The sequence below is a fragment of the Hylobates moloch genome, unplaced genomic scaffold (assembly GCF_009828535.3).
Source record: "Hylobates moloch isolate HMO894 unplaced genomic scaffold, HMol_V3 SCAFFOLD_23, whole genome shotgun sequence".
NCBI classification, from domain to species: Eukaryota; Metazoa; Chordata; class Mammalia; order Primates; family Hylobatidae; genus Hylobates; species Hylobates moloch.
This window is the reverse complement of record NW_026652298.1, coordinates 28809401-28832825: the sequence shown is the minus strand read 5'-3', so window position 1 is coordinate 28832825 and position 23425 is coordinate 28809401. Positions and strand designations below refer to the sequence as shown.

The 23425-nt window shown below is 41.2% G+C and overlaps 2 long non-coding RNA genes across 6 annotated transcripts in view; one reads left to right on the top strand and one right to left on the bottom strand.

Annotated features, from left to right (window-relative positions):
- LOC116462543 (uncharacterized) overlaps positions 1-23425 on the top strand; it is a 241070-nt gene that overhangs the window by 170754 nt on the left and 46891 nt on the right. Inside the window, exon 5 of one of the 5 annotated variants that reach the window (XR_009211786.1) lies at positions 12041-12149. The exons of the other annotated variants lie outside the window; for them this stretch is intronic. This is a non-coding gene — a long non-coding RNA (uncharacterized LOC116462543). Of the gene's footprint in view, positions 1-12040; positions 12150-23425 lie in introns of those variants that run through there. 5 annotated transcript variants of the gene reach the window in all.
- Positions 1040-21431, bottom strand: LOC131382370 (uncharacterized). The gene is made up of 5 exons (XR_009211787.1): positions 21362-21431; positions 17961-18000; positions 13893-13948; positions 2323-2371; positions 1040-1156 (listed from the first exon to the last, which is right to left on the bottom strand). It is a non-coding gene; the product is annotated as an uncharacterized LOC131382370 (long non-coding RNA).

Below are 23425 nucleotides of genomic sequence, written 5' to 3'. Positions count from 1 at the left end.
TGCTGTGTGGCCCATTTCCTAACAGGCTACAGACTACCACCCGTCTGTGGCCTGAGGGTTGGGGGAGACCCCTGTCACTGACAGTTTTTTTTTCTTTTTTTTCCCCAGTAAACATAGAAATTGACCTTTCTGGTCTTAAAGCTTGAAGCTTACATTTGTTTTATCAGAGTTCCTTCCTCAGGAAAGGATCCCTGTTCCCCTGCCCCAGACTCTCAAAAAGTATCAAAAAGCTGAAACTCACCAGATCATCACATTCAGGCGGTGAGAAACTAGACCACTTACTCATCCTGATTGCTTCCTTACCCCTCCCAAGTTACATTTCTTTCCTGCTATATAAACCCCTAATTGACTAAACTAGTCCTAACTGACTAATTAGGGAGATGGATTTGAGACTGAGCTCCCATCTCCTCAGCTGCAGCACCCAGTTAAAGCCTTCTTCCTTAGCAATAACTATTGTCTCAGTGATTGGCTTTCTGTACAGAGAGTAACAGGACCTAGACTGAACCCCTGGTGTTTCAGAGGATATTTGACTGCATTGTTAAAGTGCTTAGGAGGATTTGAAATTCAAAGTCAGTCATGGTAAGTCAAAGTTCATACTTTGGCTTATGTGATGTTTGATGGAATTTCCTGCTGTTTGAAAGGGGACATGCAGGGATCAGCACCGTACAGACCCTGCCTCCCATCCCACTAAGCCCATCTTGTTCTTTGCTTGGCTTTTGGCATTCAGCCTCAAGCATGCCTGTTTTTTTTCTTTTTTCTTTTTTTTTGAGATGGAGTCTCGCTCTGTCACCCAGGCTGAAGTGCAGTGGCACAATCTTGGCTCACTGCAAGCTCTGCCTCCCGGGTTCACGCCATTCTCCTGCCTCAGCCTCCTGAGTAGCTGGGACTACAGGTGCCCACCACCACACCCAGCTAATTTTTTGTATCTTTTAGTAGAGACGGGGTTTCACCATGTTAGCCAGGATGGTCTCGATCCCCTGACCTCGTGATCCGCCTGCCTCGGCCTCCCAAAGTGTTGGGATTAAAGGCGTGAGCCACCGCGCCAGGTCTTTTTTTCTTTTGAAGTCTCTTCTTACGTGGTCCACTGGTGATTACTGCAGGAGTCTTGGTAAACACTTATTGCATACCTCCAATGTGTCAGGCACTGGACTTGTCACTGGAGAAATAAAAAATGAGTAATAGATCTCCCTGTCTACAAGGAGCCCATCGTCTAATTGGAAAATATAATCATAAACAATTATTTCACCTAAAGTATAATAAAAAAAAAAAAACAATTATTTCAATGCAGTAGAATTAGGGCCGTGATAGAGGCACAGGACATTGTTGGGTCACACGGGAAGGTACCTTACACAGATTGGGCAAAAGTTATTAGAAAAGCTCTCTCAGAGGAAGTGATAGAGAAAAAGGAAAAGGAAATGGATTTTGCTATGTGAAAGGAAAGAAAAAGAATTCTAAGGCAGATAGAGCAATCCAAGTAAAATCGCAGAGGCTTGAAACAACATGGCAAGTGCAGGGAACTATGATGTGCTTGGACCATAAAGTGAAAAAGGGGGTTGGGGGAGGTGAGCCTGGAGAAAGAGATCCCAGCCTGGCCCCAAAGGCAAGTCATTTCAAAGCCTCTTTGCACCACACTTTTTCTCTCTCCTTTCCTTCTTCCACAAACGAAACAAAAGTATTTCCCAATGCAGACTGCCAACTGAAATCTGCACTTGAAAGGCTAGATTGGGCCGGGCGCGATGGCTCATGCCTGTAATCTCAGCACTTTGGGAGGCCGAGGCAGGTGGATCACTTGAGGTCAGGAGTTCGAGACCAGCCTAACCAACATGGTGAAACCCTGTCTCTATTAAAAATACAAAACTTAGCCAGCCATGGTGGTGTGCACCTATAATCTCAGCTACTTGGGGGGCTGAGACAGGAGAATGGCCTGAAGTCGGGAGGTGGAGGTTGCAGTGAGCTGAGATCACACCATGGTACTGCAGCCTGGGCAACAGAGCGAGACTCCATCTCAGAAAATAAATAAACAAAAGGCTAGACTGTGTTAGTTTTCTCCCCCTCTTATTTTCTGGGGACATGCTACATCCTGATCATTGATCCTCTTTTGCTGGAGCGACATCCCGTTTTCCTCTGAAATCCTTTCTGTCTCTCTTCCATCCGGTTGTTTCTTTAACTGAAAAAGGAACCTGCCAGGGGAAACATGTTGGGGTCTTGACAGCATCTAATGTCTGTGTGTGTTTCAAAACACATAAAAGAGATCCTGAGTCACTGAGGGGCATCCTCCTGTTTCTTATGTTTTCTGTTTCAAAGATTGTCTCCAAAACTCACCTCTCAGTGCTGAGAGTTTTGGGGCTTCTTCATGGAGTTGTCTGGAATCCTAAGAAAAAAATATACATTTGCAAATCAGTGCTGTGTTCACAAAGCAAAAGATCATACCCTAAGAACCAGGCTTTCCTTGTTGTTTAGGTCAAATCCCTTTTGACCTAATTCTTAGGGTCCTATAGGTCTGGACTCCTCTGGGCCAGACTTGAACTCTATAGTTTACCCCCTAGAAACCCTGGACTTCCTTGTGCATCAGTTCCTGTGGCTGTAAAATGCAAGCATTGAACTAGATCATCCGGGAAGGTCTGTTCCACTCTGATAGTCTAGGATTTTGTAAATAATTTATTTATGATTTAGTTAGTACTTCTGCCAAACATATTCCATAAACCTTCACCCAGCTTTTGAAAAACAACGGATCTTTCTAGATTTCATCCTCTTACATGAGTATTACTTAGCCTTTCTACATGGGTGCAACCTAGATAATTGGAAAAGGAAGGGTGTTAAGAATGCAGGCTCGATGGCTGGACTTGGAGCTAATGAATCCTAATATCTGGGGGTGGTGCTTGGGGACGTGTACTCAATAAGCCACCTGGGCGATTCTGATCCACCATTAGTGCATCTGATGCTTCTGCAGGTAGCACATTGTATTAGTGTCCTATCGCTGCTGTGGAATATTACCATAAACTTTGTGTCTTAAAACAACACAAGTCTGTCATGTTTACAGGTCTGTATGTGTTTAGAAGTTCTAAATTATTTTCATGGGGTGAAAATAAAGGTGTCAGCAGGGCCTCCTACTGGAAGAATCCCATTCGTTGCCTTTTCCAGCTTCTAGCAGCTGCTCATATTCCTCGGCTTATGGTCCTGCACGGCTCCTATCTGTTTCCTTTGTCTCATCCCTTTCACTGACTCTGAATCTAACTCTCCTGCTTCCCTCTTTTAAGGGCCCCTGTGATTACTGTGAGCCCTCTTGGATAATCCAGGATAATCTCCCCATCTCAAGATTCTTAACTCTATCATGTCTGCAAAGCCACTTTTGCCATGCAGGTAACATATTCATAGGTTTGGGTATTAAGGTAAAGACATCCTTTGGACGCCCTTATTCAGCCTATATCCCATACTTCCTTGATTTTGCTGAGGCTGATACAAGGGGCCCCAGAATTTGTTGCTGCAAATTTTCTCTTATAAAACCCAATAAACTGACTCTAGGAGATGTCACTGCAACACTTGCTAAAAATAATCTATATTCCACCAGGTAATCTGCTATCACGTGCATCATTTAGAACCCTCCATTTCATCATGCAATTAATTTTTTAATATATATATGTACTTTCATTATTCATCTGTTAACTCCATAACATGCCAATCATAAGCTAGTTTGCAGCAGTTACTTTCCCTTGATCACAGCTGCATGAGGATGTGATTAACTGGAAAACAGGGAGACCAGAGACACGACCAGAAATGACATCATGCAGCCCATGCCATCGCAATACAATTGTCAGGTTCACTGGCGGGTTGGTAAAGCTGGTTCAGTTCTATTCCCTTTGTCAGGGATTCCCACATGTGTGAAAATTGGACCAACTGTGGTGGGGTTCCATTTCCTGTGTTCTTCTCAGAAGATAGAATAGTGTCTATTAAGACAAGATAGCTTAGGAGCCAGACTGACCTGAATTCACATTCTGCCTTGGCCACTTACTAACTGCATTGGGTTTGGCACATTACTTAACCTCTCTGTGCCTCAGTTTTATCATCTGAAAAATGGAATCTCATAGCTATTAACCAGCAGCAAAGACTAGACCCCTAGGCCTACCTCTTCTCACTCCTGCACCCATGTTTTGCTTGGTGTTAGGTATAGTGGGCTTTTTTATTCTCTAAAATGCCTTAATTTTTGTTTTGAGCCTCAATTCTAACATGCAGAGAAAACAAGGCTTGGGCTATTTAGGGTTTTTATTCTCTCTTTTCTCAAGGGGTTGAGGCTAAGTTTTGGGGCATGTGGAGTGACATCATGCTGAAGACGTCATTAGCAGTTGGTGCCAGCTCCTCCTGAGAACTGCTCTATTTCATCTGGTCAAAACCAGGACCACTCCAGGCTTCAATCACTCTTGGACTCTCTTGAATACAGGAAATATTTGGTTGCTCTTTCTCTAGGCTTGGGGAACAGGGAGAGAATGCATTCCCCCACTGTGTCAGCGTGCACCTTGCTGGTCACTCAGAACCTTGAGGTTCCTGGCGCATCTATCTCAGAACAATTGGTCAGGGCAACCCCACTTCCATTTTTCCTCTGCTATTCCCTGATGACACAGGAGGGGGCATGCTAGGGTCTTGCCATTTTTTACCTGTGTTTTTTCTACCACACGATGCTTTGCACCCTCTGGAGCAAACCATATCTTTACTCTCTCATCCAAGCTGCTTTGGAAGCTTTCTTTCATAGGCAGCCAGAGATAAGGGGCTGAGAATGGCGCCAGAAAACCATCAAGGGTAGAGCTCCTAAAACCAGTGATCCCTTTGCTAGAAGACAAGCTATCTGTGCGTCCATCCCCTGCAAAGCACTCCTTGGCAGAAGAAACTCAGAAGGCGGTGGAGGGGTTGTAGACAGGATAAAACACTTATGTTTAATTGCCTTCGGAGGGTCAGAAACAAGTCTCTGTTCAGTTTTGTAAAGCTAATTTGTTAGAAAAGAATGTGCTCAGCATATAAACAAAAGCCTTTTTTCTATAAGCAATTAGGAACCACCCTAATCTTACTCATTTAAACACACGCCCAACCACAAAGCTGGAAAGACACCAAAGAGTTGGAAAGACACCAGAGTTGGGGCTGTACAACCACTTTTGCTAAGCTTCAAACCTTTGAAAGACTGATCTTCCTTTCTGAAAAGCTTCTACTCTTTGCGAAACCCTGAGCATTCCTTTCCAATTTGTTTTTGGCCAGGCAGTATTCTCTGTGTACTTTATTTACATGATTTAGAATTTTCATGACATTCTTGCATTTTTTCCCATCACCCAAGTATTTATCATATTTATCATTTCTGTATGTTGGGTACATAGAAGGTCTTCTAGCTATTTGGAAAAAGTACAACTCATTTTGTTAACTATAGTCACTATGCTGTGCTAGCAAACATTATAACGTACTCCTTCCATCTGACTATATGTTTTACTCATTCACTTTTAACTTTAGCAGTGATGGTGTCAGGCTGTCCTCAACCGTGCTATAGAGGTGCATCCCTTCTGCTTCCACTACAGCCTTCTGTCCTTTCGCCGTCTCACATTCGCACGCTGTTTTGTAATTGACAGCTTATGTCTCTCTGCCCTGTAAACACTCTGAGATCAGTCTTATGTCTACCACTGTGTCCTCAGTGCCTTGTACCATGCCCAGCACATAGATGCTACTGGGTAAATTATTGTTGAGTAAATGAATGAATGAATGAGTGAATGCCTTCTCTGGGAGGGAAGGTCAAAGGTGTCAGAAGTCATTGCCATGGTGATAAGGATCTGCAAATCTGCAAAGCAGATAACACTGAAAATGGAAGCTGTCTTTCCCCTAAATTTCTATGAAGTTGAATGTCAAAATTGAAGTGGAAATGAATCACAAGATGGTAGACCTCTCATTAAGAGATCTCATACATACTTTGATTGAATAATCAAGGCCAATATTTTTTTAACACTTATCACATGCCAACCACTGACACAGCACTCTTTACATGCATTCCTTCCTCCATTGGGTACTTGAGCTGAATGTCTTCCACTGGCCCTTCCAGATCCACATCTGTGCTTTTTCCATCCCTGCCCTGGTGCTGGAATGCTAACCTGTACAGACTGACTAGGTCCTCTTGCTCTCCAGCTTCTAGATGGATTCAAGCACTGGGAGGCATGAGCAGAAGTCAGAGAAGAGGGTACAATGCAGTCTGGGTATTTAGTCTGCTGGCTCTTTCCCTGCCAAGTCACCGTGGATGAGTTAACTGTATCTACTGAAGACCATAGTGCCTGGCTTGCAGCCTTCTCCATACAATTGCCTTTTCTGGATGCCAGTAACCACCTCTTCCTCTTGCCCTTGCAGGCTTAGAGACGTATCAGCTGCCTTCTGTTATTACCCCAGGGGCGTTCGCAATGCCATGTGGGTTTCCTTAAATCCTGTCACCCTTTTCTCATAACAGCAGTTATGTCATTAATAGCTCCATTTTAAAGAGAGGACACTAAGGCTTAAAGAGATTAAGAGACATTTCGAGGCCAGGTGTGGTGGCTCATGCCTGTAATCCTAGCAGTTTGGGAGGCTGAGGCAGGAGGAACACTGGAGCCCAGGAGTTCAAGACCAGCCTGAGCAACATGGCAAGACCCCATCTCTACAGAAAAGTAAAAAATTTAGCTGGGCTTGGTGGCACATGCTTGTAGTCCCAGCTACTCAGAAGGCTGAGGCAGGAGAACCACTTGTGCCCAGGAAGTCAAGGCTGCAGTGAGCCCTGTTCATGCCACTGCATTCCAGCCTTGGCAACAGAGCAATATCCTGTCACTAAAAAAAAAGAAAAAAAAAGAGAGAGAGATGTGTCCAAGGTCACAGAGTCAGTAGAAGCAGATCCTCCAACCTAGATCTGTCTAACTCTACTGCTAATGCTTCCCTTCTGTGGATATTTAAGAGGAGAGAGTGGCTGGTGCCCCAAGGCTGAGATGTAACTCGGAGAAAAACTAACCGGAGCAATGTTTACTGGGAGCCAAGAGCAGAATTCTCATTTCAGACCTCCGCTTCCACAGATGGGCACTTAGAGTTTGGCTCTGAGGGGTGGTGGTGGTTCACGGAGAGTTCAAACCCAATCACAGACATATGTGGGTGAATAAAGTGGCAGGGTCTTTGCTTTTTCCAAGTGCCTGATACAGGCTTGCAGATGCGTGGAGGTGTGAACAAGAGAGCCTCAAGTGGATTTCACTCTTGGATGTAGCCTATAAATATGTATGTTGGGCACCATGAATCATTTAGGGCTGGATTGGTTGCAGTTTTTCATTTTTTTAAGGGATGGTTTCATGACTCAGAGATACTGGCATGCACCCCCGAGGCCAGAGTGGAACCAAACACTTTACAGAAATTGGAAGGAAACAAAATACGGGAAACTGTATCTCTGTTGTTAAGCGATGTATGATTATGTGTGTACATATTTTTTTCTCACTTGATTCCTGATATGGCTTGGCTGTGTCCCCACTCAAATCTCATCTTGAATTGTAGCTCCCATAATTCCCACGTGTTGTGAGAGGGATCCAGTGGGAGATAATTGAATTATGGGTGCGGTTTCCCCCATACTGTTCTCGTGGTAGTGAATAAGTCTCATGAGATCTGATGATGTTATAAGTGGTTTCCCCTTTCGCTTGGCTCTCATTCGTTCCTTGCCTTCCACCATGATTGTGAGACATCCCCAGCCATGTGGAACTGTGAGTCAGTTAAACCTGTTTCCTTTATAAATTACCCAGTCTCAGGTATGTCTTTATCAGCAGCGTGAGAACAAACAAATACAATCCCCCGTGAATGCTATGAGATAGATTCTATTATTTTCATTACATAAATGGGGAAACTGAGGCACAGAGTGGTTAAGTAACATTCCCAAGGTCACAGTGCAGGTAAGTAGCAGATCTGGGATTGGAACAAGGAAGTCAGACTCCAGAGCCTACATATGTACACCATTGCCTGTGGTGACTCTGCAGTGCACAGTGTAAAAAGAGGCGTGCATGGGATACTAGGGGTCTGGTTAAATCGAATGAAATTGGCAATATTCAACCACTTTAACCTAAAAGATGTCAATTTCATATGGTAGGAATATAGTAGACATACAAGATAGTAAGTCAAAAAGGGCATCCCTGGGAGATGTTTGGTTGCAGCTGAGTTTGTGAAGATAAAGAGGCAAAGAAAGTTTAGGAACAGATGATGTTGGCAAAAGCCATAGCAGGAGCAGTTACTGGGGCATGGAAGAGCACAACACAATATGCCGGCTGGAACGTTGGGTGTTTGTCGAACAATGGTGGAAAATGAGGGCCGGGCACAGTGACGCACACCTGTAATCCCAGCACTTTGGGAGGCTGAGGCGGGTGGATTGCCTGAGACCAGCCTGGGTGACATGGAGAGACCCTATCTCTACAAAAAAAAACAAACAAACAACAACAAACCAGAAAAATTAGCCAGGTGTGGCGGTGTGCACCTGTAGTCTCAGCTCCTTGGGAGGATGAGATGGGAAGATCACTTGAGCCCATGAGGTCAAGGCTGCAGTGAGCCATGATTGTGCCACTGCACCCCAGCCTGGGCAACAGAGCAAGAGCCTGTCTCAAAAATAAATAAAGCAAATGAGGACAGAACCGGAAGGCCCTTTGGGTAAACTGAGTCTGAGTCTTTCATCTGGAAACTACAGGCTTTCTGATTCTCTGCCCAATTTTCTTCTTGGTGCGATGTATGTATTGATCCACTTGAGCTCTTTGGGACGTTCTCTGTCTTCTTCCCTTCTGTAGTGTGTCAAGCAAAGCACTTAGCACTTAGAAGGTGCTTAACAAATGTCTGCTGATCGGCCAACTGACTGCCCAACACTATACTGTGCTGATGACAATATTACATGTCAGAGAAACCAACCAAAGGTTAACTTTATTTCAAACAGGCTGTAATATATTCTCTGCTTTTCACTATTTGGGAGAGGGAAATGTTCTTATTTTTTCTTTAATTATGAAGGCCCTTTCAAGTTTTAGCAGTGGAAGCAGCCCTAAAATCAAAGGCTATATTGCTTCAAGATGTATATTGAAGTTCAGGTTCAACTAATTTGTGTTAAGCACTTATAATACACCCAATACTTTCATGTAACTGTGTTCACTGAATCTTAAAAACCCTGAAAAATACTCTATTGTCTCCATTCTTTACATAAAGAAACTGAGAAAGATGCATTAACAGACTTGCTCATAAATGGTGAAGTCAGAATTTGAACTCTGCTCTCTTTGTTCTTTGCCATGGCTTTTCCCTCTACAAAGATGCTACTGGGAATCCATTGGTGATAATGACAATGACGATGATGATGATGGTAACGAGGATGACGGTGCCAGTAGCCACAAAACTAGAAAACACTGATTATCATGCTGTGTAACAGATATTGTCCTAAGTACCTCAAGGAATAACTACTTTTCAGAGCCTTTTTTTTTTTTTTTTTTTTTTTTAACCTTTTGGAGAATTTCCTGATGGTGAAACTGAGGCTAGCAAGTGTTAAGTAACCTGTTGAAATTACGTAGCTTACTCATAAGAGGGCTGGATTTGTTGTTGTTGTTGTTGTTGTTGAGACTGAATCTCACTGTCACCAAGGCTGGAGTGAAGTGGCACCATCTCAGCTCCTACAACCTCCACCTCTGGGGTTCAAGCAATTATCCTGCCTCAGCCTCCCAAGTAGCTAGGATTACAGGTGCACGCCAGCAGGCCTGGTTCATTTTTTTGTATTTTTAGTAGAGTCAGGGTTTCATCATATTGGCAAGGCTGGTCTCAAACTCCTGATCTCAAGAGAGCCACCCGCCTCGGCCTCCCAAAGTGCTGGGATTAAAGCATGAGCCCCTGCACCTGGCCTGGGATTTTTAAATATTTATTTATTTCCTTTTTTTTTTTTTTTTTTTTTTAGATATAGGGGTCTCTCTATTTTGCTCAGGCTGGTCTTGAACTCCTGGGCTCAAGCAATCCTCCTGCCTCAGCCTCCCAAATTACTGAGATAACAAACAGGAGCCACCATGCCCGGCTAAGGGCTGGGATTTTAAACCAGAGCTAATGACCTTTTGAATAGAAGTATCTTCCTGTTTTAGATTCCAGACCCCACCTTTGTCCCTACCCACCTCACTCCTCCTGCACCAAGAAGGAAGAACAAAGAAAACCGTCCCTTGGAGCATCAGGCAAGGCTCTCTGTTCCGGTGTCACCATGATGACCAGCGCTAGTCAATTTCCTCACAAGGAAGGGAAAAGTAAATGTCAAATAGAGCTTCCCCAGCAACATTCTGTGGGCAAGCACTGGGGAAAATGTGCTGGAGCCTCTGTGTTCTCACTTAAATAAGGTGAATCACTCCTGGAATTGGAGCTGGGGAGCAGGCCATGTTCCTAAATAGCTAAGGTTAATGGTGTTCTTGGAGAACCTCGGGGTCACTTTGAAAATTAATCCTTTTTACTTCAGAATCTGAGCTCCTAAATGAGCAGATTAGAAATCAAAGGGGGGAAACAAATGGGTGTTCTTGGCAAGGGATTTTTAGGGCATTAGAGCATCCTTTTTAGGCTGACATCATCTTATCTCACCTCTACTGCCCACCTTTTGCTGAGGTCTTGTCTGAAGACTGTCGGCTGCCAAAAGCATGTAGACTTCAAGAAGCCGGGGCCACGTAAGCCATTCACCACTGTATCCACGGTATCTAACATAGCACCTGACTCAGAGTGGGAAACTTACTAATTATTGTTCAACTAATGGACTGATTGCAGCTATCACAAACAAAACTTTGGTTGGGGCAAAATGCTTTTGTTTCCAACATTTGATCATTTAAAGCAGAATGTTTTGACCTTTCTGGCAGGAGACATTTAAGCTGAGATTTGAATGACAAGAAACAGCGAGTTATATGAATATGAAAAAAGAGCATTGCAGGGTAAAGGAATAGCAGGTTCTGGGGTTTGAAGGAGTTTAGTATGTTTGAGAAACAGCCAGAGGCCTCTGTGGCTAGAGAGAAGTGGAGAATGAACAGAGTGTGCAGAGATGAGATTGGAGAGATAGAAAGGGCCAGCTCCTGCTGCAAGAGGATAGGTCTGAATTATTTTTCTAAGTCTTATGTAAAGCTATTGGAGAGTTTTAAGGGGGAAAAGTGGAGGAGAAGGGAATGTGTCATTCACTCTGTGTCCCTATTGCTTGGCACATAACAGGTGCTCAGAAACTGGATGAATGAGCTGAGATAATGCATATAAAGTGCTTTTGAAACAATGAAGTGTTTCAGAAATGACACTCATCATCAGTTGGAGGAGAATAAGATACTGCCCCCAATACCATTCTTTCAGATCACAAAGCTATTACAGATTTCTGGGTAATGAGGGTGGAAATCTAGAGGCACCTGATTTTTTACAGTGCCTTATTTCTGTTAAAATAATTTCAAACCACACCAAGATGCAGGATTGCAATAGCACTGGCCAGACTCCAGGCAAAATTCCCGTGAAGAATTCACTCTTGGCTACCTGAGGCAGAACAGCGAGATCAGGAAGGGAAAAGGTAATGGTTTTTCATGACCCCTGATATCTGAGACACACGGGGCTCTGATAGGTAGGAGGTACATTCTAATGAGGTCATGACTTTTTTATTGACCCAATGCCCCAAATACTGTCTTTCTTACTACTTTTCACTTGGAGACTGTGATGGCTGGAGTTGTGACATGGTGAAGGATGCAAGAGAAAGAGAAAATAGTGGATGCTTATTGCAACCTGAGAGCCAAGATGTGAGAACTAAGTGGGAGGAATGAAGAAGAGAGAAGGAGTGGTAGAAACAGTGTTCCCTGGGTAAGATTTAATGCACCTCTATGTGCTAATTGCTTTGCCTGGCACATTATAGAAGGGAAGAAGACAGAGAAGGTCTCAAAGCATTTGAGTGGATCAATACATACATTACACCAGGAATATAATTGGGCACAGAATCAGAAGAGCTCATAGATCCCAGATGAAAGTTCCAGACTCAGTTTATTCCAAGGGCCTTCAGGTTCTTGTCTTTGGTCTGCAGACTGTGATGGCTGGAGTTGGGACATGGTGGAGGATGCAACAGAAAGAGTAAACAGCGGATGCTTATTGGAACCTGAGATGCAAGATGTGAGAACTGAAGTGGGCGGAATGAGATAGAGAGAAAAAGTGGTACAAACAGTGTTCCCTGGGTAAGATTTAATGCACCTCTATATTGCTTTGTCTGGTACATTATAGAAGGGAAGAAGACACAGAAGGTCTGAAAGAGCTTGAGTGGATCAATACATATATTGCGCCAGGAATATAATTGGGTAGAGAATCAGAAGAGCCCATAGTTTCCAGATACAAGGTTCAGACTCAGTTTACTCCAAGAGCCTTCAGGTTCTGGTCTCTGGTCTGGAGATTATGATGGCTGGAGTTGTGACATGGTGGAGGATGCAACAGGAAGAGTACACAGCAACCTGTGATGCAAGATGTGAGAACTGAAGTGGGAGGAATGAGGTAGAGAGAAAGAGTGGTAGAAACAGTGTTCCCTGGGTGAGATTTAATGCACCTCTATGTGTTAAGTGCTTTGCCTGGCACGTTATAGAAGGGAAGAAGACACAGAAGGTCTCAAAGCGCTTGAGTGGATCAATACATATATTACACCAGGAATATGATTGGCCAGAGAATCAGAGGAGACCATAGATCCCAGATGAAAGTTCCAGACTCAGTTTACCCCAAGGGCCTTCAGATTCTGGTCTCTGGTCTGCAGATTCTGATGGCTGGAGTTGTGACATGGTGGAGGATGCAACAGAAAGAGTAAACAGTGGATGCTTATTGGAACCTGAGATGCAAGATGTGAGAACTGAAGTGGGAAGAAAGAAGGATAGAGAAATAGTGGTAGGAACAGTGTATGCTGAGTAAGATTTAATGCACTGGTGCTGATGAGACAAGAGCTAGACACATGTTAAACAATCCATGAGTAAATTCCCTCTGTATCATCAGTGGGGCAACTATTTCTCCTCTGCCCACACTGAATACATAGCCACCAGGCTTCAGAAGTCTGGCCAACAGCAGAATAGATTAATCAGCCTTTCATCAAAGGTCTGAGGGATGAGGATGCAACAGGATACAGGTGAACAATTAGGGACACTAAAAAAAACACCCAAAAACCCAAAACTTCACCCAATGTGTTGACAGACAAACACCAAGACTGCCTAAATGTTTTCTTATCTTTAAAAAGAAGGAAAAAATTAAAATAAAAAACCAACAACCTGGAGTCTGAGAAACAACTTCCAATCATAAATGAAAAGGAACATTGCACTCAAAATGCATAGAAAGTACGCACATTTGAAAGATTCGTTATGAGAAAGAGAAGAAAATTCTGCAAAGCATCTGGTATGCTGCCAGTAAAATTAAAGAAAACATGAACTTATAGGGGAATGGTTAAATAAATTGAGATACATCCATATGGCAGAATATTTTACAGCCATTATAAACCACGTTTTCAGAAACTAAATAATGACGTAAAAACATACTTAACAATAGAATGCTATATTTTAAAAGGGGAATTTAAAACCAGTGAATACCAGAAAATCCCTATCTGTGCATGAATGTTCATAGAAGCTTTATTCACAATAGCAAAAATCTGAGAACAACTCAAATGTCCTTTAATAGGTCAATGGTTATATAAACTCTGTTCTATCTATACACTGATACATGCAACACCCTGCATAAATGTCCAGGACATTGCACCTTACAAAATAAGTCAATCTGACAAGATTACATACTGTATGATTCCATTAATGTAACATTCTTGAAACGACAAAGCTATACAGATGAGACATATTATTAGTTGTTGCCAAGGTATAACGATGAGGTGGAAATATAAAGGGGTAAGTAACATGGGGTACCTTTATGATGATGAAATAGCTCTGTATTTTGATTGTAGTCATGATCCCATGAATCTCTATATGGGATAAAATTGCACAGAATGATACACGTATGCACAAATGTGGTAATAGACGCATGTAAAAATTGGTGAAAACTGAGTAAGATCTGTAGTGTAGAAAACAGTATTTCAGTAGTGGTCAATTTCCTAGTTTTGATATTCTGCTAAAGTTACACAGGATGGTACCTGAGGAAGCTAGGTGAAATGGACATTAAACTCTATGTCGTATTTTCGCAATTTCCTATAATTATTTCAAAATAAAAATTAAGAAAGATAATATATACCAAAGAATCCCAATTTCATTTAAGAACTGTAAAGAAAGAAATCCAAATTTTGACTAGAAAAAATACTCCATTATATTGGCAGTGACTTTTCTTTTCTGGTTAACGGGATAATGGTGATTTTTATATTCTTCTATGTATTTTTCTGTACTTCCAAAACTTTCTGCAGTAATATATGTTACTTTTGTAATCTGAAAAGAACTTATAAGTTCTGATTTTAAATATTTGGTGAATGTAAAAAGTAAACATTTAAAGGAAAAAGTATATAATAATATTATAAAAGGGAATTGAGAAAAAGAAGGGCAAAAAAGAAAATGACTTGGTAAGATATGAAAACATGGCAAGGAAATACAAAATGTAATAGCAAACTTAAATCACACATTGAAACAGTACAAAACACTTTAGAAACTAAACCAATGGTATGTAGGACAAACACACAAACCCTGCCCAGAATGCAGAGTCAAAGATCAAAGACATGAAATAGAGACAATATAAAAGATGTGGAGAACCAAACATATAGATTCAGCATACCACTAGCTGGTGTTTCTAAAAAAGCTATCCTAAAAAATAGGACAAAAGCAATAATCACAGAGACAAAATAGCAAAACACTGTCCAGATTTATGGACGACCTGAATTTGTAACTCAAATAGATACACTAAATGCCACTGTCTGGAAATATACATGATAAGTTTTCAGAATTTCAAAGATCAACTTTTATATTCTGCATGTGGCCAGGCAGAAAATAAAACAACTCAAAAAATGTTTTACCTAGAAAGATGAAAACATCTAACTGGTCTCATTTTTTTTTTCTCCATAACATCAAGTTTTGAGAAGGAAAGATTATGACCCAAGCATCTCCACCAAATTTCCAAGCTGTTATAATAATAATAAGGTAATGACGTAATCATAATTGTTACTTATGATTAAGTAAACAATAAGGCACTTGATAACTAAACCGTCATAACTAATTAAAATTTAGTACAACCAGAATAAGATGAAAGTGCCTCAAAATAATTATTTAACCATCTCACGTCAATGGTCAACATCATATAAAGAGAGTTTTCATTTATTAATAAGATAAGGAAACCACTATTATTTATTACCATTATGGATTTTCTAGTAAATCCAATAGGTCATGAGAAAAAAAAAATAAGGAAGTTCATCACTGCTTCCATAAGATATGATTGCTTACTTAAAAACAAAACGAGCTGGAAAAAAATTGGAAATAATAATTATGGTCTAGAGGTGATGAGTTACAAAATCAGTATGTCTACATTTTTCATACGTAGTATTTGACATAAAGCAATTAGGAAATACAAAAAAATCCATTCACAGTAGAAATAATAGAAATAAAAACAAAACATCCAGAACTGAAGGTTAAAATACACACACACGATCTTGGCCAAGGGATGAAGATATATCAGTATCTATCTATATATAAAGATTTGAAGAGCTCAATATGCCATTTTCCTAAATAGGAAAATTTAGTATTATTAAAATGTCGCTTCTTCCAAAGTTAATTAATGCATTTAATTCAATGCTAACCAGAATTCTAAAAAGGATTGCTTCAAAGCTTAATACAATTGTTCTGAAGTTTATTTGAAAATATAAGCAGATGAGACTGATCAAGAGATATGAGGAAAAACAGGACAAGTAAAAGGAACATCTTGTCCTGCCAGATATTACAATTTTTGTTGTTAGTCATCTTTTTAAAAAATTTATTTTTAATTGACAAATAATAATTGTATATATTTATGGGGTACAGTGTGATATTTGGATACATGTTTACAATGTGGAATGATTAAATCTGTCTAACAAATATGGAAGCAACCCAGGTATCCACCATCATATGAATCAATAAAGAAAAGGAGAGGGGCTGGACGTGGTGGCTCACACCTGTAATGCCACCACTTTGGGAGGCCGAGGCAGGAGGATCACAAGGTCAGGAGTTTGAGACCAGCCTGGCCAGCATGGTGAAACCCCGTCTCTACAACAAATACAAAAAATTAGCTGAGCATGGTGGTGCATGCCTGTAGGGAAACTGAGGCAGGAGAATTGCTTGAACCCAGCAGGCGGAGGTTGCAGTGAACCGAGATTGGGCCACTGCACTCCAGCCTGGGTGACAGAGTGACACTCTGTCTCCAAAAAAAAAGAAAAAAAGAAAAGGACAAATTCAAATTTTAATAAGATACTACATAAAATAGCAGACAAGTTGACAGACAGATACATGAAACATAAAAGATGCACCAGTTACCAGTGAAAGAAAAGATAGATGGTGCTGGGACAATTAATTATCTATTTGTTACAGGAGAAGACAAGCTTCAAATACCAAAATAAATTCAACTCAGATTAAAATAAGTGCAAATACATGAATAAAATCTTAAAACATTAAAGATTTTGCATCTGAAGAGGAAGAAATTTGTGAGCAATAGAAAAAAATCACAAAGCAAACACTCAACAAATTTGACAATATAGAATCTATTTAAATTACAAACTAAATAAAACAACAAATTAAAAAATACCAGATAAAAGTTTAATGTATTTGGCATATGAATCCATGGGACAATATTAACATTCAGCAGAAAAAATAGACAAAGGATGTGAACAGACAATGTAGAGGAAAAGGACCCTAGATGACAAATTGATACCAAAAAAATCAGTTTCATTATTATTCAGATAAACAAAAATGTTTTAAAAAGGCCGCCTTTAAAAATCAAACAAATAGAAGGAAAGCTTTAAATTGTTACCCCTCAATGCTAGTGTAAAGACAGTGACATGGTCAACTACATACATTGCAGTTGGAGTAAACTTCGCAGTAAACAAGTTGGAACTAAGTTTCAAAAGTCTTAAAAATATTCAATTTCCTTTACGCAGTAATTCTTCCAGAAATTTACCTTAAGAAAGTAGTCACGGCTGGGTGCGGTGGCTCACACCTGTAATCCCAGCACTTTGGGAGGCCGAAGTGGGAGGATCACCTGAGGTCAGGAGGTTGAGACCAACCTGACTGACACGGTAAAACCCCATCTCTACTAAAAATACAAAAATTAGCCAAGTATGGTGGCGGGCACCTGTATTCCCAGCTACTTGGGAGGCTGAGGCAGGAGAATCACTTGAACCTGGGAGGTGGAGGTTGCAGTGAGCCAAGATCACACCATTGCACTCCAGCCTGGGTGACAGAGTAAGACTCCATCTCAAAAAAAAGAAAGTAATCATGGATTTGTTTTCAAAGACGTCCAGTGTAGTAAGATGGAAGACATCCACCAGGGTATTACTCCTTGGTTGTGCCAAGGAAAGGGGAGAGGTCAGTCTGGTTTGTGAATTTAGCAGACACTGATCTGGCCTGTCCTGCCTTCTTTTTCCACCTCCTTTTGGAAAGAATCTGCCTTCTTGCTGAGAGGATACCTACGGGTCTGTTCTCCAGACACAAGGTGAGAAGTCTGCCCCTGAGGTTTGCCAGCAATGCTCGTGCCTGCCCTGGATAAGCCTGTGCACTTCTGGGGTACAGTATCAGAGAACTCTGTTTCCCCACCTATGCAGCATCCTCTAAAGAAGAAACCAGTCAGTAACCAATCAGTAATTAAGTTGACAGTTTGATCTCCACCTGTCTGAATTTCCTGTGTCTAAACCTCACTGTGCTCTGAAGTTGGGCAGGAAGAAGAAAAGTGTTATTTTATCACCACCCACCAAAAATAGGAAAATGACATAGTTTTGGCAAAGAAAGAGATGGATTAAATCAACATTATCTTACCTATAGGGTGGAATAGTATGCAGATTCTAAAAGTGGTGCTCTGTAAGAATACACAAAGGAAAATGAATGTTATTTAAGATTAAATGAGAGAACGCATGTAACAAAAATAGTATGTAAATAAATACCTCTACAAATTGTGAGTACATAGAAAAAGATCAGAAGAAAGTACTTCAAAAAGCCAGCATTTGTCTCTGGGTTCTGGGGTTATGGGTGATTCTTATTTTCTTCTTAATGCCTTTTTGTATTATATAAATTCTCTATAATATATTTGTACTGTTTTGTAATAAAAAAACATTTATTTTTGAAGAAAGCAGAATCTCAAAGGTCACAGTGACTGTGTACTGTTTGTCCTCTGCACATCAGGAAGAATAAACTCTTTGATTTGGGCCCAGGGCACTTTGAACATATGAGTGCAAACCCACAAAAGGTTTATTCTGAGACAATTCAGCACAATTTCTCTGAGCCATGGAGAATGATTCTCAGACCTTTTGTCCTTGTGCAGGGCCAGTGCATCTATCCGTCTACTTACCCAAACAAAGAACAATGGCTGAGCAGGAACTATGTGCCTGGTACTGTGCTCATCTTCACACATGCAGCCCTCAGAGGCTTCATCCTCACCCCAAAGGAGTGCTGCATGGCAGGGACACAGACGACCAAGCAAATATAGCAGCGTGGTGTGATAGATGCTTGATGTGGCTTGGCTGTGTCCCTACCCAAATCTCATCTTGAACCGTAATCCCCAGGTACTGAGGGAGAGACCTGGTGAGAGGTGATTGGATCATGGGGGCGGTTTCCCCCATGCTGTTCTTGTGATAGTGAGTTCTAACAAGAGCTGATGGTTTTACAAGGGGCTCTTCCCCCTTTGCTGCTCACTTTTCTCTCTCTTGCCGCCATGTGAGACGGTCCAAGCTTGCTTTCCCTTCACCTTTCGCCGTGATTTTAAGTTTCCTGAAGCCTTCTCAGGCATATGGAACTGTAGGTCAATTTAACCTCTTTCCTTTATAAATTACCCAGTCTCAGGTATGTCTTCATAGCAGTGTGAGAAAGGACTAAAACAGTGCTGCTCTCGAGGAATGTACACAGCCCCATGGGGAAAATAGAAGAACCAGCGTAAAGTTTCTGGAATATTAATGGCAGGAAATAGCAATTAATCTGGGTCTTGTAGGATGATGGGCCAGGTGAATGGTAGGATTTTCCAGGCACAGCAATGGAAGTGAGAGGAAGAGCAATAGAGAGAGAAGGGAAAAGACAGAGTGGAGTTTAGGAGGAGGCAGCGGGAGAGGGAGAGAAGGAGGCGCAGGGGGTCAGGGGAGAGAGAAACGAGAGACAAAAAGACAGGAATTATGTAACTACTGGTATCTTAAAGAATTGTAAAGCATGTAGGAGGATGTACTGGTTAGTTATTCTTTGGTCATAAATCATAGAAACTGACTCTAACTAACGGAGAAAGGAAGCTTACTGGATTAATATAGGGCACCTCTAAGAAGCACCAAGACAGGTGAACTAGAACTTGCAACGTGCAGTTTCAGGAAGCTTTAGGTAACTAGATTCCTCTGGAAGTTGCAGGAGGATGGATCACCTGTTTTCAATCCAGTGTTTCACCCAAGAATAAATTCCAGAGAGGGAGCACTATAGGAGCCTAATGTCAGTCACGCAGCCACCCCTTGGCTGGAGGACAGGTGCACTTTGATTGACAGTAGAGAGTGCTCAAAAAGGATGGGATAGACTTCCCAATGCCAAACCCCATACTCTTCACCTAGAACTGCAGTTTTCAAACAAGCATGCTTTCGCCTCCCAGGAAGCATTTGGGAATTTCTGCAGATATTTTTGTTTGTCACAAATTGAGGGTAAGGGGAAGTCAACTGGCATCTAGTGGGTAGAGGAAAGGAGACTGCAAACATTCTACAATACTCAGGACACCCCCTACGACAAAGAATTACTTAGCCCTGGGGTTGAAAAACTTTGATCTAGAGGTGAAAATATGTATGAAAACAGAAACAACAAAAGTCATTTAGGAAAGAGGGAAAAAGGGAGGATGGAGCCGTGAAAGGACCATAAGAAAGATGAATTTTATGTCAAGGGCAATGGGAGGGTCTTTGAAAGGTATTTAAGCCAGAAAGAGGTGTGATATATTCATGGCAAGCGTGAGCAAGTCAGTACATATGACAACACCCTCTTCACCAATTTAACATGTAAGAAATATGTAATTTATACATATTTGTAATTACATACTTTTAACATTTTTGTTTGTGTTTTCATGGCCAGCCACACATCAGTAATCTTCATTAGGGACAGGACCACATCTGCTTTATTTACTATTGTATGCTTGTGCCTAGAATGGTGCCTGGCACATAAAAGAGGCTCAATAAATATTTGCCGAAAGAGGGTGGGTGTGGTGGCTCATGCCTGTAATCCTAGCACTTTGGGAGGCTGAGGAGGGTGGATCACTTGAGGTCAGGAGTTCGAGACCAGCCTGGCCAATGTGGTGAAACCCCCTGTCTACTAAAAATACAAAAATTAGCCGAGCATGGTGGCACATGCTTGTAATCCCAGCTATTCCGGAGGCTGAGGCAGGAGAATCGCTTGAACCCGGGAGGTGGAGGTTGCAGTGAGCTGAGATCGCACCATTGCACTGCAGCCTGGGCAACAAAGCAAAACTCTGTCTCAAAAAAAATGCTGAAAGAATGAGCAAATAAATGAACAGATGGATGGAAGGATAGATATATAGATAAATGAATGGGTGGATGAAATAAAGGAATATATTTTAAAATACTTTGTATAGCAGAGAGTGTAATATTTTTAGGTCATATTTGTAAAGATTGCCTAAGTAGCTGTCAGATTCCCACCTACAAAATAAACCAAAGCAAGCAAGTATTTGGACAAAAAGAAAGGAATCCAGATGATTCACACCCATGATCTCTGCATTTTACAAGTTCTGGCTGAGTATATATCATGCAGGATCCCACACTAACATTTGCCTAATGTGCAAAGGGAGAAAAATGTCCACGTGCCAGATGTAGCCTTTGCCTAGGAAGGCAGAGATATAGTGCTAGAATAACTTTAAGCAACCTATTAACAGGGGCTGGAAAGCATGGCATACCAATCATTTATTTACTCAACAAATAAATGTACTGTATACCTGCCATGTGTCTCGGCACAGTACTAGATACAAAATATCCATTGTTTAAAAAGGCAGACCTGGTCTTTACCATTGTGGTATTTAAAATCTATTGGGAAAGACAGGCCGGGCACGGTGGCTCACGCCTGTAATCCCAACACTTTGGGGGGCCGAGGTAGATGGATTATTTGAGGTCAGGAGCTCGAGACCAGCCTGGCCAACATGGTGAAACCCCATCTCTACTAAAAATACAAAAAAATTAGCCGGGCGTGGTGGCATTTACCTGTAATCCCAGCTACTCGGGAGGCTGAGACACAAGAATCGCTTGAACCCAGGAGGCAGAGGTTGTAGTGAGCTGAGATCACGCCACAGCACTCCAGCCTGGGTGACGGAGTGAGACCTGTCTCGAAAAAAAAAAATAAATAAATAAAAAAATAAAATAAATCTATTGGGAAAGACAGATAATGACTCAACAGAGAAATATGCAATTGCAAATTACAACAGTGGTAGTAATAAAACAATCAGAATATAGTGATAAATTAAAAAACAGGGTTGGGTGGCTGATTTAATAGGGATGACGTGGCGCTTCTCAAAAGGAAGGATATGTAAGCCAGAAGGACAAATAGAAGCCTGCCATGCTAAGAATTAAGAAAATAATGTCCCAGGGAGTTGGAATGATAAAGCAGAAGTCTTGAATCAAGAAAGGGTTGATGCGTTTAAGAATCTCTAAGGAGTCCAGTTTGCTGGGAGCATAGTGAGTAATATGGAAAATGGCATGATACTCGTATAGCGATATAGCCAGTGCTCAGATTATGCAGGGTCTTGAAGGCAATGATAAACTTTTGGATTTTGTTTACTTATTGCTGAGTGACAGTTCACATGAAAACTTAAGGGCTAAAAACAATAATAATATATTATTTTTTCATGATTCTATGAATTGCTTAGGTGGTTCTTTCGTTAGCATTACCTGGGCTCTGTTATGCTGATGCATTCACCTGGATATTGGATGGAGTTGGAATGTTTAAGATATGGCTAGCTTGGGCTTCCTCCCAGCATGGCAGCTGGATTCTAAGAAGGAACATTCCGAAGAGGCAAAACTGAGAGCTGCAGATATCTTAAGGCCCAGCTTTAGATGGGCCACTACCACTTTTTTGGGCTACATTGTACTGATCAAAATAAGTCACAGGGGCAGCATTCTTGATGGAAGGAGTGACAAAAAAAAAATTGTAACTATATTTAACCCACCACAGATTCATCCTAAATGAAATGGAAAGTCATTGAAGATTTTAAGGCGTGGATGTAATATAATGAGATTTATGTTTTCCAGATGTTCACAGTAAAGCTACTATGGGAATAATGAATTGCAGAAGGGCAAGAATGGAATAAGGGATGTAGCTTTACATGTTGGAAAGAGCCCACGATAGAATAAACAGGGAAGGAAAGTTAGAATAAACCTGAAAATCCAAGCACAATATAAATTATCAAAAAGAAGGAAACCTCCCCCTCAGGTGGCATATATTCCTTAATCAAATACCCACAAAGTAGATATTAAAAATCATCAGAGCAAATTTGCAGATGCAGCCTAGTTTGTCAAAATGAGCATTGGCTTTACAGTGCAACATATTCAGGTTTGAATCCTGGTCTTGCTGCTTACTAGTTAGTTTTCTGATTTGTAAAGCAAAGACCTTGACCTTTAGCCCTTGGAGTTTTGATGAGGAGTTGCATAATTCACATAAAACATTATATTGCAATACCCAAGTTGCAGTAAGATCAACACATAAGGTTTCATTAAGATATACAAGAGAGAATTTACAAGCAGAAAGCATACACCATTTATGCATCATTTAATGAAATGACAACTAACTGATTTTCTTTTCGGAGATTTCCAAAACCCATACGGTCCCTGTAAAGAAAGTGGCCTCACTTGGAAAACGCGGGCCAGCATTGCTCAAGCTCCTGGGAACACTGCTCCAAGCCAAAGCCAAAAATAATCCCATTAGTCACATTCCAAGTGCTAAGCAGAAACAAAAAGAAATCAAAATTAATTTCAATACTTACAGTGACAGCAGCAATTAAGGTGACAAGATTATGGAAATCATCACCATCACCGGAGATCTTTGCCTAAGGGAGAAAAATAACCAGTAATATAAAGGACTAAGAAACAGAGGAATTTGAGTTCTGTTCCCAACATATGAACCACCAGCCCTCAGAGGATTTCAACTGGCATTGCTCCATGCAACAATAATGTATTCTGTACCCACTATATATCAACATCTTAAAGTAATTACCTCTAGTACTCACATCATCTCTCTAAGAAGTATTATTGTTCTCGTCTGTGATTCAAGAA